The 15,128-nt window shown below is 39.4% G+C and overlaps 1 pseudogene; it reads left to right on the top strand.

Moving 5' to 3' along the window:
• The first annotated feature begins 9,296 nt into the window (after window positions 1-9,296).
• LOC129626043 (mitochondrial fission factor-like) lies at window positions 9,297-9,968 on the top strand (annotated as a pseudogene).
• Window positions 9,969-15,128: the final 5,160 nt, after the last annotated feature.

The raw sequence follows: 15,128 nt of genomic DNA, 5'->3' as shown, positions 1-15,128 counted from the left end.
AGAGTTGGACTGTGAAGAAAGCTGAGCACTGAAGAATTGATACTTCTCAACTGTGGTGTTGGAGAAGACTCTTGAGAGTCCCTTGGACTGCAAGGAGATCCAACCAGTCCATTCTAAAGGAGATCAGTCCTGGGTGTTCATTGGAAGGACTGATGCTAAAGTTGAAACTCCAGTACTTGGCCACCTCATGCGAAGAGTTGACTCATTGGAAAAGACTCTGATGTTGGGAGGGATTGGGGGCAGGAGGAGAAGGGGACGACAGAGGATGAGATGGCTGGATGGCATCACTGACTCTGGACATGAGTCTGAGTGAACTCCGGGAGTTGGTGATGGACAGGGAGGCCTGGTGTGCTGTGATTCATGGGGTTGCAAAGAGTCAGACACGACTGAGTGACTGAACTGAACTGAAGGAAGCCTGATTACATCAGAGAAAGTTTTCCAGAAGCAATGATCCTGAGTCAGGTTTTGAAAGAATAAGAACTCTCCAGAGGTTGAGATAAGCCTTCCAAATAAGAGGAAAAGTAGAGGTGGGGAATACTGTGACATCTCTGTGGAAATTCAAGTATAAAACTAATGATAAAGAGAATGGCAGATGTTAAAGTTTGAGTAGAAGGCAAGATAACAAAAAGCCCTGGTTGCCATGCAAGGAAGTTTAGATTTTATCCTGAAATTGATAGTTAAAGATGTTAAACAAGGGACATTGTTTTGGCAACAATGTGTAGAGAATGTATCTAGGATTTATTCAAACTGTGTAGACTGATGCCTAGAAATCTGAGCTATGATAATTCAAGTGATAGATGAATGAAAGTCCAAACTGAAACAGGAACAGCACATTTGGAGAATAGGATACAATATATTAGAACAAATAAGATGGTGTTCAGAAGCAAATAAATGAGGTTGGTGGGTGAGAAGAAAGCTAAGATGGCCAGTAAGTTTGACAGGTATCCTGTATATAGTGAATATGTCTTATATGGACTGATTTTGAACTGCATCTTGTGTTGATTTTTTTTAAGTCTCCCTTAATGTAATTAGTTGTATTTTTTTTTTCCCGATAATGAAAATTGAGCAGTTAGAGCTGTATTTCTGTTTCAGTAATTGGCACTTAAATTACTTAAATAGCAATGCTAGCTGAAAATTGTACCTCCACAGAGATCTGAACAATTCTTTATAGTCTCTCCTATATTTTTGGCTGAGAAAAGACCAAAGTTGGAGGGTTGGGGGGTGAGGGTGGGGTATGTGCTAAACTTAGTCACATCTGACTCTTTGCTACCCCATGGATTGTAGTCCACCAGGCTCCTCTGTCCTGGGGATTTTCCAGACAAGAATACTGGAGTGGATTGCCATGCCCTCCTTCAAGGGTCTTCCCAGCCCAGGGATCAAACCCAGGTCTCCCACATTGCAGGCAGATTCTTTACTGTCTGAGCCACCAGGGAAGCCCAGTGGGTAGGGTGGGAGAAGGTAACTGAGAATTGAAAGTCTTCTTTTCCATGTTAAAGAAAAGACTTTTTTGGGTCATAGTCTCAAGTTGTAAGCAAGTAATCACCATTAGTTAGAGATTACTTTGGATCAGTACACAACTTCTAAAAATCAGCAGCAGTGACCCCTGCATCTGACAGTTAGCAAGTTAATGAGACTCCAGCTTCTGAAAGTCAGCCTATCGTTCACCATCCCATGCCTGTAAACAAGTCAATCAGCAAATGCCTCAGTTCAGTAACTATATTTCTGAAAGTATGCCAGTCAATAACAGCTTTATTCTAGTGATCACACTAACATAATTGAAAGTGTCATTCCATAAACATTCCTGCTTCTGAAAATCCACCAATCCTTGGACCAAGCTTCCCAAAACCTTGTATAAGATCAGCTGTGGCTTTCATTGTAGAGGTTGTTCCTTGCAGATACAGCTCTCCTTTGCAGCCATACATGAAGTTCATTTTTTCTGCAGCACATACCAAAGTTCAGTTTATTGTTAGGTTGCAACCACTTCAACAGTTTAACCCCAATTTACTGTTATAAATTTAGCTTCATGAGTGACAAATACATTAATGATGCTATGAGACTATCAAATTCAATATTTTCAATTTCTGTGGTGTTTGCTAAGATCTATTTTTTATTTGTGTATTTGAATCTTGAATACAAATGTAGATTTGTGATTAACTTTCAGAGCATTGGTTATCTATTAAATGAGGGAAAAATCCTTTTGAAACTTTTTTTGCAGTATGAAACTGTTCATTCAATACAAAAAATGATAGAAAGTCAGTTATAAACCAGTATCTATTAACAGCTAAACCTAAGAGATATGTGGTTCCTCAGCTATTAAAAAAAAATACATTTTCTAATTAAAACAAATTCAGATGAAAATAATCACAGCAGAAGTTGTAAGATTGTCCACATTGTGTATCATCATGATCAACCTTTTCAGCACAGATAACTGGTCAAACATACCAGGAGTGTTTTCTGAGTCTAAAATTGAAAGCAAATTTTAAGTGCCAGGATGAAATGCTACAATAATAACAAATGTAATAGCTCTATTTACTATTACAGAGATTATTAAAGATCTAAAATACCTCATCTTTTTAAAACATAGCCCAAGGTGCAGGTAATCACAATATCAGGAAAAAAATTCCCTTTCCTTGTATGTTTTTCTCATGAAAAAGGCTTGCTTAGAAGGCTGCTGCTCACTTAATGAGAAGTGTACTGCTTTTCATAGAGAGAATACAAAATGCAAATTTTGGTGTATATGCAGGAGTGCAAACAATTTCAAGTTGAATCAAAGTGTAGTGGATTCTATGCAAGGTGTTGTCTATCCTGCACACAATTCTGCACTTTTGCATAATTCTGCACAGACAACATCTGACATTCTACTGACCCCAGATTAATTATTGTGAAATTGTTGCATTACTTGAGCATTTAAACATTTAAGGAGTTAAAGAATTTTTGTGACTTTGTTTGCATTTTATAATCTTCAATTTTCTAGCATTCAAAAACTTGTTTGGACTTCCTGATTTAGCTTCTATGCTGTGAACAGCTTGAAAGTGATCACTCACATCCTTACAACAATAATAAGTTGGACAGGCTGAAAATCAATGACTTTCCTTTTATATTACTGAGAACTGAGATTGCTGGGCAAATTGCAACACTGGTATGCAAAATCTGGTATGACAGGCATACCTGTATTCCAGAGAAATACAGATCTGCTTACCTGGAACAGAAACTACAGGAACCACAAAATGTTAGAAATATTAAATGCTCATTTTAATAAATTGCCAAAGGTTGAATGTGGACTGTCTTGAGAGTGAGAAATTCCTTGGAGGCTACAGTCTTAGGAGGTCACCCACATTTCCACTGCCATTAGATTCAGAAACTTCAATGGATTTGTGTGGTGGAGACCTGATAAATATTCCCTCAGTGCTTTAAGAGATGAAGGATAACCATTGTGAAACACTAATCTAGAGTTCACCAAAAATGTCTACTCTCTTGGGGAAAAGAGTTTGCCAGAGTCTTGTGCTAGCTGAGATAAGGACATTCCTCCTACTTTAGCCCCATCTAACCTTCCTGTCTCACTAAGGAGGGGGAAAAAATAAACATGGAGTTGGGGTGTGGGGGGTATTCAAGGAAAAAGATTAGGAATGCTGCAATCAGAGGAGGGAGTACAGGGCAAGGAACTTGGGAGAAAGCTGTACCACTGGATAAATATTTGTCCTAGACAGTCCCACTAAGACTGAGATTTAATTGGAAAATTATAGACTCCACCACACCCTGACCCCCACCCCAGAACTTGCCACCACACCAGCAACTCTGGATTACGGCAGAAAGAGCTACAAGATACAGACTCTCCTTGAGGAGTGTTCTGCTTGCAATGTAGGAGACCTGGGTTCGATCCCTGGGTTGGGAAGATCCCCTGGAGAAGGGAAAGGCTACCCACTCCAGTATTCTGGCCTGGAGAATTCCATGGACTGTATAGTCCATGGTGTCGCAGAGCTGGACACAGCTGAGCGACTTTCACTTTCACTTCAGGAGTGTTTAGTAAGTTTTGTCAATAGTGGAGACAAAGACAAGGATACTAGAGGAATTTGAAGACTCTGGCACCTATGGTTGCCCAGCTCCTAGCCAAGTTAACATAAATCTGGGATAAAAAACTATGACTGTGTGGGATTTATCCTAGAAAATGAGGATATGTACAACATAAGAAAATCAATCAATATAATGCACTGCACTAGTAGAATGAAGGCAAAACACACACAACAACCATCTTGATGCAGGAAAAACATTTCACAAAATTCAGTAAATTTTCATGATAAAATTACTGAGCAAACCAGGAATAGAAGGAAATTTCCTTAACATGATAAAGTACATTAATGCAAAATCCACAGCTAATCTCATATTGAAGAATGAAAAACTGACAGCTTTCCCCCTAAGATTAGGAACAAACAAGGATGCATGATTTTGCCACTTTTATTCAAGACTGTACTGGAAGTTGTAGTCAGAGAAATTAGACAAGGAAAAGAAATAAAAGGCATTCAAACTAGAAAGCAAGAATTTTCTCAATTTTCAAATGACATGACTCTATATATAGAAATCCAAACAACCATCAAAAATCGATTAGAACTTTTAAATGAGTTTACAGTGTTTCAGGATACAAGACCAGCATGTAAAAATCAATTTTATTTCTACATGCAAGTAATAGAAGATGTAAAAGGAAAATTCATGTACAATAGCATCAAAAAGGATAATGTATTTAAGGAGAAATTTAACCAAGTAAGTCCAAGACTTATACACTGAAAACCTCAAAGCATTGTTGAAATATATTAAAGAAGACCTAGATGTAAATAAATGGAAAGAACATTTGATATTCATGAACTGGAAGACATAATATTGTGAAAATAACAATGCTACCAAAATGATCTACAAATTCAATGCAATCATTATCAAAATTCCAATAGCCTTTCTGCAGAAGTGGAAAAGCAGATCCTAAAATTCATATGCAATTGCAAGGGATCCCACACAGTGGAAACAATCTGGAAGAAGAACACATCTAGAAGAACATTTCCCAGGTTCAAAACCTACTACAAAGCTACAGTAATCAAAACAGTGTGGTATTGGCATGTAGAAAAATGTATAGTTTAATGGAATCAAATTGAGAGTCTACCAAAAAAAAAAAATTGCAAAATTGATTTTTTACAAGAGTAAAAAGACTGTTCAGTGGGGAAAATAGTCTCATCTATGGCTAATGCTGAAACTACTGGATATCCACATGCAAAAGAAAAAAAAAATGATTCTGGACACCTACTTCATAACACATACAAAAATTAACTCTGAATGAATCAAAACCTAAATGTAAGTGCTAAAACTATTTTTAAAAACTATAAAATTCTTAGAAGAAAACATAGGTGAAAAATCTGTGTGACCTCGAATTAGGCAACATTTTCTTAGATATGACACAAAATACAAGCAAACAAAGAAAATGTCAATAAATTGAACATCATTGAAATTAAGATTTGTGTGTATCGAAAGACACTAGCAAGAGAATTAAAAGGACATCTCATAGAATGGAACATGATATTTGCAAATATTTTCTAAAAGCCTCAAGTCTGAAACATTTTTTAAAAAGTTCATGATGCAACACAATTCAATAAAAAAACACAATGCAATTAAAAGGGGGGCAAAGTAATTGAATAGACATTTCCCTAAAGAAAATATACAAACAGCCAATAACCAAATGAAAAGATGTTCAACATCATTAATCATAATGTAAGAAATGCAAGTCAAAACCACAATGAGATATATCAGATCCATTATGTGATATAATAAATCCAAAAAGTACCACATGGCTATTTTTTAATAACAGATGTTGGTAAGGACATGAAGAAATTGAACCCTTGTGCGTGAATGATGAAACTGTTAAACGGTGCTGCTGCTGTTGAAAACAGTTTAGTGATGTTAAATACAGAATTACCACAGACCAAGAAATTCAACTCCTAGGTATATACCCAAGAGAACTGAAAACAATTGTTCACACAAAAACCTGTTCACAACTGTTCAAAGAAGCACTATTCACAATAGCCAAAAGATGGAAACAACTCAAGTATCTATCATCAGTGAATGGATAAATAAAATGTAGTATATCCATACAGTGAAATATTATTCAGCAATAAAAAGGAATAAAATGTAGATACATGCCAAAACATGGATGAACCTTGTAAACATTATGCTAAGTGAAGGAAGTCAGACACAAAGGTTATGAATTGTATGACTCCATTTATGCAAAATATCCAGAATAGGCAAACCAAGAGACAGTAAATTACTGGTTTCCAAGGTCTGGAGAACAGATGAATGGGGAGTGACTGCTTAATGGGTACAAGATTTCTTTGGGGGATGATGAAAATGTTCTGAAGCTAAGTAATGGTGAGGGTTACACAAAAGTGGTTGTACTAAATGTCACTGAATTATATGGACTGAAAACAAATAGACTGCCAGTTATTTCACCAGAAAAATTGGGTTTATTCAACAGAGAATTACAATTCAGAGTCTGCAAGCATGGCAAATCACAGGCAAGTCCCCCAAACAGCAAAAGAAGTAGAACTCAAACATTGTCTGCTTCTATTCTGGGAAATCTTTACTTTCAGGTCACCTGATGATGTGCAGGTCCAGTTAGGGTAGGAATTTTAAAGTTTCCAGTAAGACTGGGTTGTTGTTTGGTCCAAACCAGAGTGTTCTCTCTCTTTTTTTTTTAATTAATTTTTAATTAAAGAACAATTGTTTTACAATATTGTGTTGGTTTCTGCATACAACAATGTGTATCAGCCATAAGTATACATATATCCCCTCCCTCCTGAGCTTCTCTCCCATGCTCCCTCCCCAACCCCTCAGAACATCACAGAGCACTGGGCTGAGTAGAGCATTCTCTTTTTATCAAAACAATTACTGGATTTCCAATCTTGTTTTTCCTTTCCTGAGGCGAATTGTTGAACTTCTCCGGGCCAGTTTTCCTAAGTTATCATTTGGGGAAATACCCTTTTGGACCATGACAGAGGTTAACCTGCTATCAGTCCCTTTAAGAGAAGCATTCCTTGTGGAAATGTCAATAAGATGAATTTCCCTTAGCTTCTAGAGCATTAAGTTTAGAATGCCCTGAAATCTTAAGAGCTAAACTGGCAGGTAAAAGTATTGCATCTAATAACACCTAAACATAAGGGCCATTTTAAATTTTACTTCAGCTAGAAGTAAGCCATGATGCATTTACAACATTCCAAAATCATAAGCTACAAAACATACAGAAGTTTGTCTATATGAGAGAAACTTGGAATACATTTTCAGCAAAAGCTGACTAATCTGAGAAAACCTTGAAATTAATGTTTGGGGTTTGGGGACACTTAAAGACACCATAAAACCTATCTGAAACTAGGTATAACTCTTGTTCTGATATCAGATGCCCTAAATATCAAACCTGGGTTTGAGCAAACTACAATTTTCCTTGACAACCTCGTGTCCCTTTAATGCTAAAAGCTTTAGCAAGTGGATGCTGTCTTCCTGTGAAGAGACCTGAGGACAGCAAAAAAGCAAATCATCCACATATTGCAACAAAGTAAAATTTCTGGGAACTATATATTATCTAGATCAGCCTTGAGGATTTGTGAGAAATAAGAACTCTCAGTAAAACCCTGAGGGATTACTGTCCAGGTGAACTGGTTTTATTCCAACGTAAAGGCAAAAATGATACGCAGTAGTCCATCAACTGAAATACTAAAAAATGCACTGCATAAATTGAATTACAGTGGAACATTTACATCCAGTGGGAATGGATGTTAGTAAAGTATGCGGGTTAATAACAACAGGGTATGGCAGGATAACAACATTGTTTATTGTTCTGAGGTCCTCAGCAAACCTCCACCCTCAGCCCTCAGGTTTTCTCATTAGTAAAATAGGGATATTACAGGAACTATTCCAAGAAATGGGTCTTTTGAGACTTCTAATGTCCTATCAAGGCAATGGCAACCCACTCCAGTACTCTTGCCTGGAAAATCCCATGGATGGAGGAGCCTGGCAGGCTGCCGTCTATGGGGTCAGACACGACTGAGTGACTTCACTTTCACTTTTCACTTGCATGCATTGGAGAAGGAAATGGCAACCCACTCAAGTGTTCTTGCCTGGAGAATCCCAGGGACAGGGGAGCCTGGTGGGCTGCCGTCTATGGGGTCGCACAGAGTCGGACACGACTGAAGCGATTTAGCAGCAGCAGCATCATGGGCTTTATGCCATGAAAGGATTCTTTACTTATAGGATATGGATTAGTTCTGGGGAGAGGTTTTGAGGGATCTATTTGAATCAATGGATAGTACACTGTGAATCTTGTCAATACCAATTGGCAATTTTGTCTATAAGGAAGGTTCAGTTTAGTTCAGTTCAGTCGCTCAGTCGTGTCCGACTCTTTGTGACCCCATGAATCACAGCACCCCAGGCCTCCCTGTCCATCACCAACTCCCGAAGTTCACTCAAACTCATGTCCATCGAGTCAGTGATGCCATCCAGCCATCTCATCCTCTGTCGTCCCCTTCTCCTCCTGCCCCCAGTCTCTCCCGGCATCAGAGTCTTTTCCAATGAGTCAACTCTTTGCATGAGGTGGCCAAAGTATTGGAGTTTCAGCTTTAGCATCATTCCTTCCGAAGTAATCCCAGGGCTGATCTCCTTTAGAATGGACTGGTTGGATCTCCTTGCAGTCCAAGGGACTCTCAAGAGTCTTCTCCAACACCACAGTTCAAAAGCATCAATTCTTCGGCACTCAGCCTTCTTCACAGTCCAACTCTCACATCCATACATGACCACAGGAAAAACCATAGCCTTGACTGGAAGGACCTTTGTTGGCAAAGTAATGTCTCTGCTTTTCAATATGCTGTCTAGGTTGGTCATAACTTTCCTTCCAAGGAGTAAGCGTCTTTTAATTTCATGGCTGCAGTCACCATCTGCAGTGATTTTGGAGCCCCAAAAATAAAGTCTGACACTGTTTCCATTGTTTCCCCATCTATTTCCCATGAAGTGATGGGAGGGTAGTAGTTGATTTAATAAAGATAAACGATCAGTGTTTCCAGAATCAGCTCAGAGACAGAGCTGATAAAAGATGTCAAAAAGGAGAGCCAGTGGGTGGTGGCCCTTGCTGGGGACCCTCCAGTGGACCCAAGGGGACAGAAGTGGCTCTTAGTCCAGCACATGCATATTGAGGCAAGTTAAAGGATTTAATATGAAGCTAAGAAGCAGATAATGCCAGAAAACAAGCAGTCGTTGGTATACATTTAGTGAGTGGGGCAGCATTTCCTTCTCCTACTGCTGCTGAGATGGCAGAAATTTGTCAAATTCAGTAGGAAATGTAATACACCAAAGGTCAATAAGTGAGGGTCCTGGAAAAATGAAAGATAGCACCAACAAATGCTGACCTGGAACAAGGATTCCAAGAAGGAGTTTCAAATGCTAGTGTGATTATGCAGCTTCCAGAGAGAATTGTAGCAGGAAATAATGAACATTCCATTTTCAAGACCAGCAGATTTCAAGACCAGACTGTACACAGTCAACTCCCTTTAAGCCTATGGCACTAAAAACACCACCTCCTGTACTTACCCTAAGTGAAAGACCACTAGATTTTCTGGATTTAGAAGGACCTCCTCCATCCCCTCAAAATGAAAAAATCCATGCAGTTGGCAGGCTAAAAATAAAGCTCTCTATGAGTGAAAATGTTGTTCACCAAAATGGACAGCTGGTTAGAACTGACTCCATGTATGGCTTTTCAAATATATATGCAATGATTGAAGGAACTTCAGGAGACATGACAGTTGTAGATACAGCTTAATTATGACTACAGATACATTAAATAGATGTCTGCAGCTTCTGGAAGAGGAGAACAAAGAACATGCTAAAAATAAATGGTCATGTATACTGTAGCATTCTGGCTGCTTAATAGCTGGCTCTGGTTTTGCTGCTAGAGGTAACCTCAACTCAGAAATGTTGTCTCAATAGCTGGAAATATAAAGAATTTGCAAACTTAAAAAAAAAAAGATATCAAAGAGTCACTTAATTCATCTGGTTGGCTGCTTTGATGACTACTGTCAAATTCCAGAATTATTATCCCTTTTCAGAAGAAAGCAATTTCAGCATGATACTACTTTAAGAAGAATTATCAGTGTAATATATGAAAGGGGACAGAGGAACTAAGGAGAAAAGAGTGTGTGTCTCTCAAAGGGTCCAAACAAAAGGGAATCCGTTCACAGACAGGAATCTCTTGTGAATCTCATTAGAGATCCCCATTATTTGAACTCAAGGCAGGGACTGCTTTCTAGTAGTGGGGTTGAGCATCAAGAGTGGCTCAGATGGACTAGAAGAGATCCATCTCAAATCTGGAGGACTGGTTCTCCAAGCTGATTAAGAGGGAGGATTGAGAAAAGCCCCTACAGTTCCTTGGAGCCCCACAACTGGGAATTGGGAAGAAGTTGGAAAGCCCAGTTAGAGGGCTGATGGTGACTGAAGTGCTTGAAACTGTTAACAATCTCTTTTCCAGCGTCCTCTTTGCACTAATAACAGAAGCTAGGAAGTTTTTTGTTTCTTTTAGGAAATTTTATCTGGTGAAATTTAAGATTAAGAATTTTGGCAGTTTTCCTTTTAGGTGACTCATCCAGAGTGTGAGAGAGCTGGTTTATCAGATTAACTAAATCTGGAGTGGACAGTTTCCCATTACACCCTGTTCCTTTTTACTAGATCCTTGTTCAGACCATTAATAATCAGAGTTAAATCTACATGAGTGGGATCAACATCTGAAATAAGACCAGACTTTTCTTTAAAATAACCTGAAGTTGATTATAATAGTGATGAACAGATTAATCAGATGTTTGTATGTAAGCATGAGTTTTGTTCCTTTATTCCAATCATTAAGCTTTGGAAAAGTGCTAGGAATTGCCCAATGAAGTCATCTAGGGATTTCTTGGGCCTGATGGTATAAGTTAGAAGGTTGCTCTCCTGGTTCTAATTGTAGACCTTTCAGGACTTTCCCAATCAGAAATTTTCATTCAATGCTGGAAACGGCCTTCACCAACAAGCTTATGATCTAACTGATATAGATCAAAGAAACAAGATTGGTAAGACTGATATATTAAATTCCTTAGCAAATCTGCAAGGATCTTTGTTTACTTTGAGAAACACTTTGAATAATGCTTACAGTTCAGTTTTAGTCCAAAGAATATAAAAATTTAAGAGTTTAACCTCTGGATTCTCAGAAGGCTTACTTAATTCAAAGGGACAGGTTCTGAGGGGTTCAGAAGAAAATGGGATGAGGAGAGCTTCAGGAGGAAAGGGAAGTTCAGTGAGAAAATTAGTGTGGGGAAACTGAGGGTACAGAGGAGGAATAGGCAGTATAAAGGGGGAAGGGAAAAGGTGACCCTGGAGGCAGGGTCTGAGCACAAGTCCCCAGAAGAGGGGAGCAAGACATGCTAGAGGCAGAGCCTGAGACAAAGAGGCTGGGGAAGAAGAACGTGAGTCTTCAGGAGCTATTTTATCTTTCTTTAATCATTTGTTTGCCTCAGTTGATCTTAAAAAATCTTCTTTTGCAGAAAGGCAATTTTAGAACACCTGATCACCACCCTACACTGGGTCATTTGCCCCTTCCAAGACAAACACAAGGTTCTGTCGTGTCAGGTTCTTAGCTGTGTGCAATAGAGGGTTGTGGTTTGTTTGTTTTCATCTCTCCTGTAGCATTGAGGAGGACAGGAAATTGAGCTCAGAGCCCCACTGAGGTAGATTCTATTAGCTGTTGCTCGATTTCAAGTTTCTTGTTTCTATGTCCAGATTCAGAGTCTGCATGAGTATATCTTATTCCAGAAGTGCAGTGAGGAGGCTGCAAATGGAAGCATCTGTTATTTTCTGGGAAGACTGTGTTATTTCTTCCCAAGACCATAAAGTGGGGAAACTCCTAAAACATAAAATAGAGGCTCAGCTGCTGAGAAACTGAAAGGATGGATGATGGGTTCTAGAGGGCCCTGTATACTTCAGCTTATACAAAGAGGAACCACTGGAGACCATGCATGCCATCTGCCCTGGATTGCCACTCTAATGTGCTGTGCTTAGTTGCTCAGTCGTGTCTGACATTTTGTGAACCCATGGACTGTAGCCTGCCAGGCTCCTCTGTCTGTGGGGATTCTCCAGGGAAGAATACTGGAATGGGTTGTCATGCCCTCCTCCAGGGGATCTCCCAACCCAGGGATTGAACTCAGATCTCCTGCACTTCAGGCAGATTCTTTACAGTCTAAGCCACCAGGGAAGCCCTTCCACTCTAATTGTTTTATAGTTGTTGATGCCATAAAGCATGTGTTCGACTTGACAGTCAGCTAGATTGCCACAGGGAGTTGCCATCTAGGTGAAAGAAGATGCCAGCTTTAAGGGTCCCTAATAGGTATTTTGTCGGGGAAGGCAATGGCAACCCACTCCTGTACCCTTGCCTGGAAAATCCCATGGATGGAGGAGCCTGGTAGACTGCAGTCCATGGGGTCGCTAAGAGTCGGACACGACTGAGCAACTTCACTTTTTTCACTTTTATGCATTGGAGAAGGAAATGGCAACCCACTCCAGTGTTCTTGCCTGGAGAATCCCAGGGATGGGGGACCCTGGTGGGCTGCTGTCTATGGGGTCGCACAGAGTCAGACACGACTGAAGCGACTTAGCAGCAGCAGCAGCAGCAGGTGTTTTGTCAAGGATACCATTGAGAAGAGTTGGCATTTTAAGCAGATCTAAGAGGCGTGGATGGCAGTGAATAAGACAGAGAACAGGAGACATTGATCTTGGTCCAGAGATGGTGAAAGTGGAACCAGCAAAAAGTGGACTACAGCAGCTTAAACGATGGGTAAATAAAATGTGATCTATCCATACATTATATATTGTTCACTCATAAAAGACATAAAGGGGTGAACACTGCAGTATGGATGAACCTTGAAGACATTACACTAAGTGAAGGAAGCTAGTCAAAAAAAAGCCAGTATTATATGATTCCCTTTATATGAAACGTTAAATACAGCAAATCTGTAGAGACAGAAAGTGGATTAGTGATTGTTTAAGGCTGAAGGTGGGAGGAAAAAGTGACACTCTATTGCTTTCTGTTTTTTGTTTCTTTATAGATATTCTCAGTATGCTAAGACATCATTTTTCTTTTTTTTAATGTAAATGAAATATTTATTTCAACTAAACAGCAAAGAATGTCAGACTACATATAAAAGCTATATTCAACTATATGCTGTCAATAAAAGATGCACTTATTTTTTATTTTTTTATTGAATGATAACTGCTTTACAGAATTTTTTTGTTTTCTGTCAAACCTTAGTATGAGTCAGCCATAGGTATACATATATCCCCTCCCCTTTGAACCTCCCTCCCATCTCCCTCCCCATCCCATCTCTCTAGGTTGATACAGAGCTCCTGTCTGAGTTTCCTGAGCCATACAGCAAATTCCTGTTGGCTATCTATTTTACATATGGTAATGTAAGTTTCCATATTATTCTGTCCATACATCTCACCCTCTCCTCCCCTCTCCCCATGTCCATAAGTCTATTCTTTATGTCTGTTTCTCCCCTGCTGACCTGTAAACAGATTCTTCAGTACCATTTTTAAGATTCTGTATATATGCGTTAGAATATGATATTTATCTTTCTGTTTCTGACTTACTTCATTCCGTATAATAGATTCTAGGTTCATCCATCTCATTAGAACTGACTCAAAGGTGTTTCTTTTTGTGGCTGAGTAATATTCCATTATGTATATGTACCACAACTTCTTTATCCATTCATCTGTTGATGGACATCTAGGTTGCTTCCATGTTCTAGCTATTGTAAATAGTGCTTCAATGAACAATGGGATACATATGTCTCTTTCAATTTTGGTTTCCTCAGAGGGTATATGCCTAGGAGTGGGATTGCTGGGTCATATGGTGGTTTTATTCCTAGTTTTTTAAGGAATCTCCATACCTCTTCCATAGTGGCTGTATCAATTTACATTCTCACCAACAGTGCAAGAGCGTTCCCTTTTCTCCAGGGAAGTTTAAATCATTTGTAAGAGGGCAATCTTTCATGTCCTTGTTTTTCTCTGCCCAATCAACCTGCTTTGTTCTTTGACTCAGGCCCCTTCCCTCCGTGCATGCACATACTTTAGCCAAGATGGATTTTCACACAAGGGTCTTTGGGAAGTTAGTAAAACTTATTATGGTTTGGCGCCCCCTCCCTTTTTGACCCCCCAGAACCTTTCTGCACATGCGCAGTCAAGGTCTCCCTGACCCCAACGATGAGAAATACGTGACCTCTTGATCTTTTACCCAGGCAGTGCTTAATTCCTCTCTGTCCCTGTCATTATTCTTATCTTAAAGTGTCTACAGGAGACAAAGTCCAGCTATTTACCCTGTTCTTGTTGTTATTTCTATCTTGAAGTATAAACAGGAGGCTGGCTGTAAACTCCCTATCTGGAGTCCATCTATACTCTGCCTTAAGAAATATGAATAGGAGGCTAGTTGTAAATGTCTGGCCTGGAGCCCATCTATCTCCTGCCTCAGGTCCACATAGAAATGCACGTGAGGAAGGACCACAGTTTTTAAACATAAAATCCAGGGTCTCTGTGGCTGAGGTGGGCAGGGGCAAATGCTCCTTCAAAATATTTAGGTAACTGGGATCCTATTTCCCAGAAGTTTTTCTCTAGAGTAGAAGGACAATTTACAAAAAGCCCTAACAGCTCAAAAACCCTGCAGGCATTAACACCAGCCAGTTTCAAGGGCACAGCCCAAAAACCCTGCAGGCATTAACACCAGCCAGTTTCAAGGGCACAGCCCAGTCCTGAAAGACTCAGGCTGAATGCTTAACGGCACAGATCTAATAGAAGAGTCCCTGTTCCAAAAGGAATCAAGCTGAAAGTGAGACAATTCCAGTTGGAACAGCTTGATTTCAAGTCAGGTCAATATGCCAAATGAGTATTTGAAGATAAACAAGGCTTTAATCAGAAAGGACAAAACCTTAATATAGATCATGAATAAACCTGGAGATCCGCAAAGCAAAGAGGGCAACTCAGATCCAGGAGAAAGACTTAACCTTCAAATCCCAGGGTCCCTAAGAAAAGCATCAAGG

The sequence above is a fragment of the Bubalus kerabau genome, chromosome 1, assembly GCF_029407905.1.
Source record: "Bubalus kerabau isolate K-KA32 ecotype Philippines breed swamp buffalo chromosome 1, PCC_UOA_SB_1v2, whole genome shotgun sequence".
NCBI classification, from domain to species: Eukaryota; Metazoa; Chordata; class Mammalia; order Artiodactyla; family Bovidae; genus Bubalus; species Bubalus kerabau.
The sequence above is the reverse complement of the archived record's forward strand: the minus strand, read 5'-3'. Positions and strand labels throughout refer to the sequence as shown.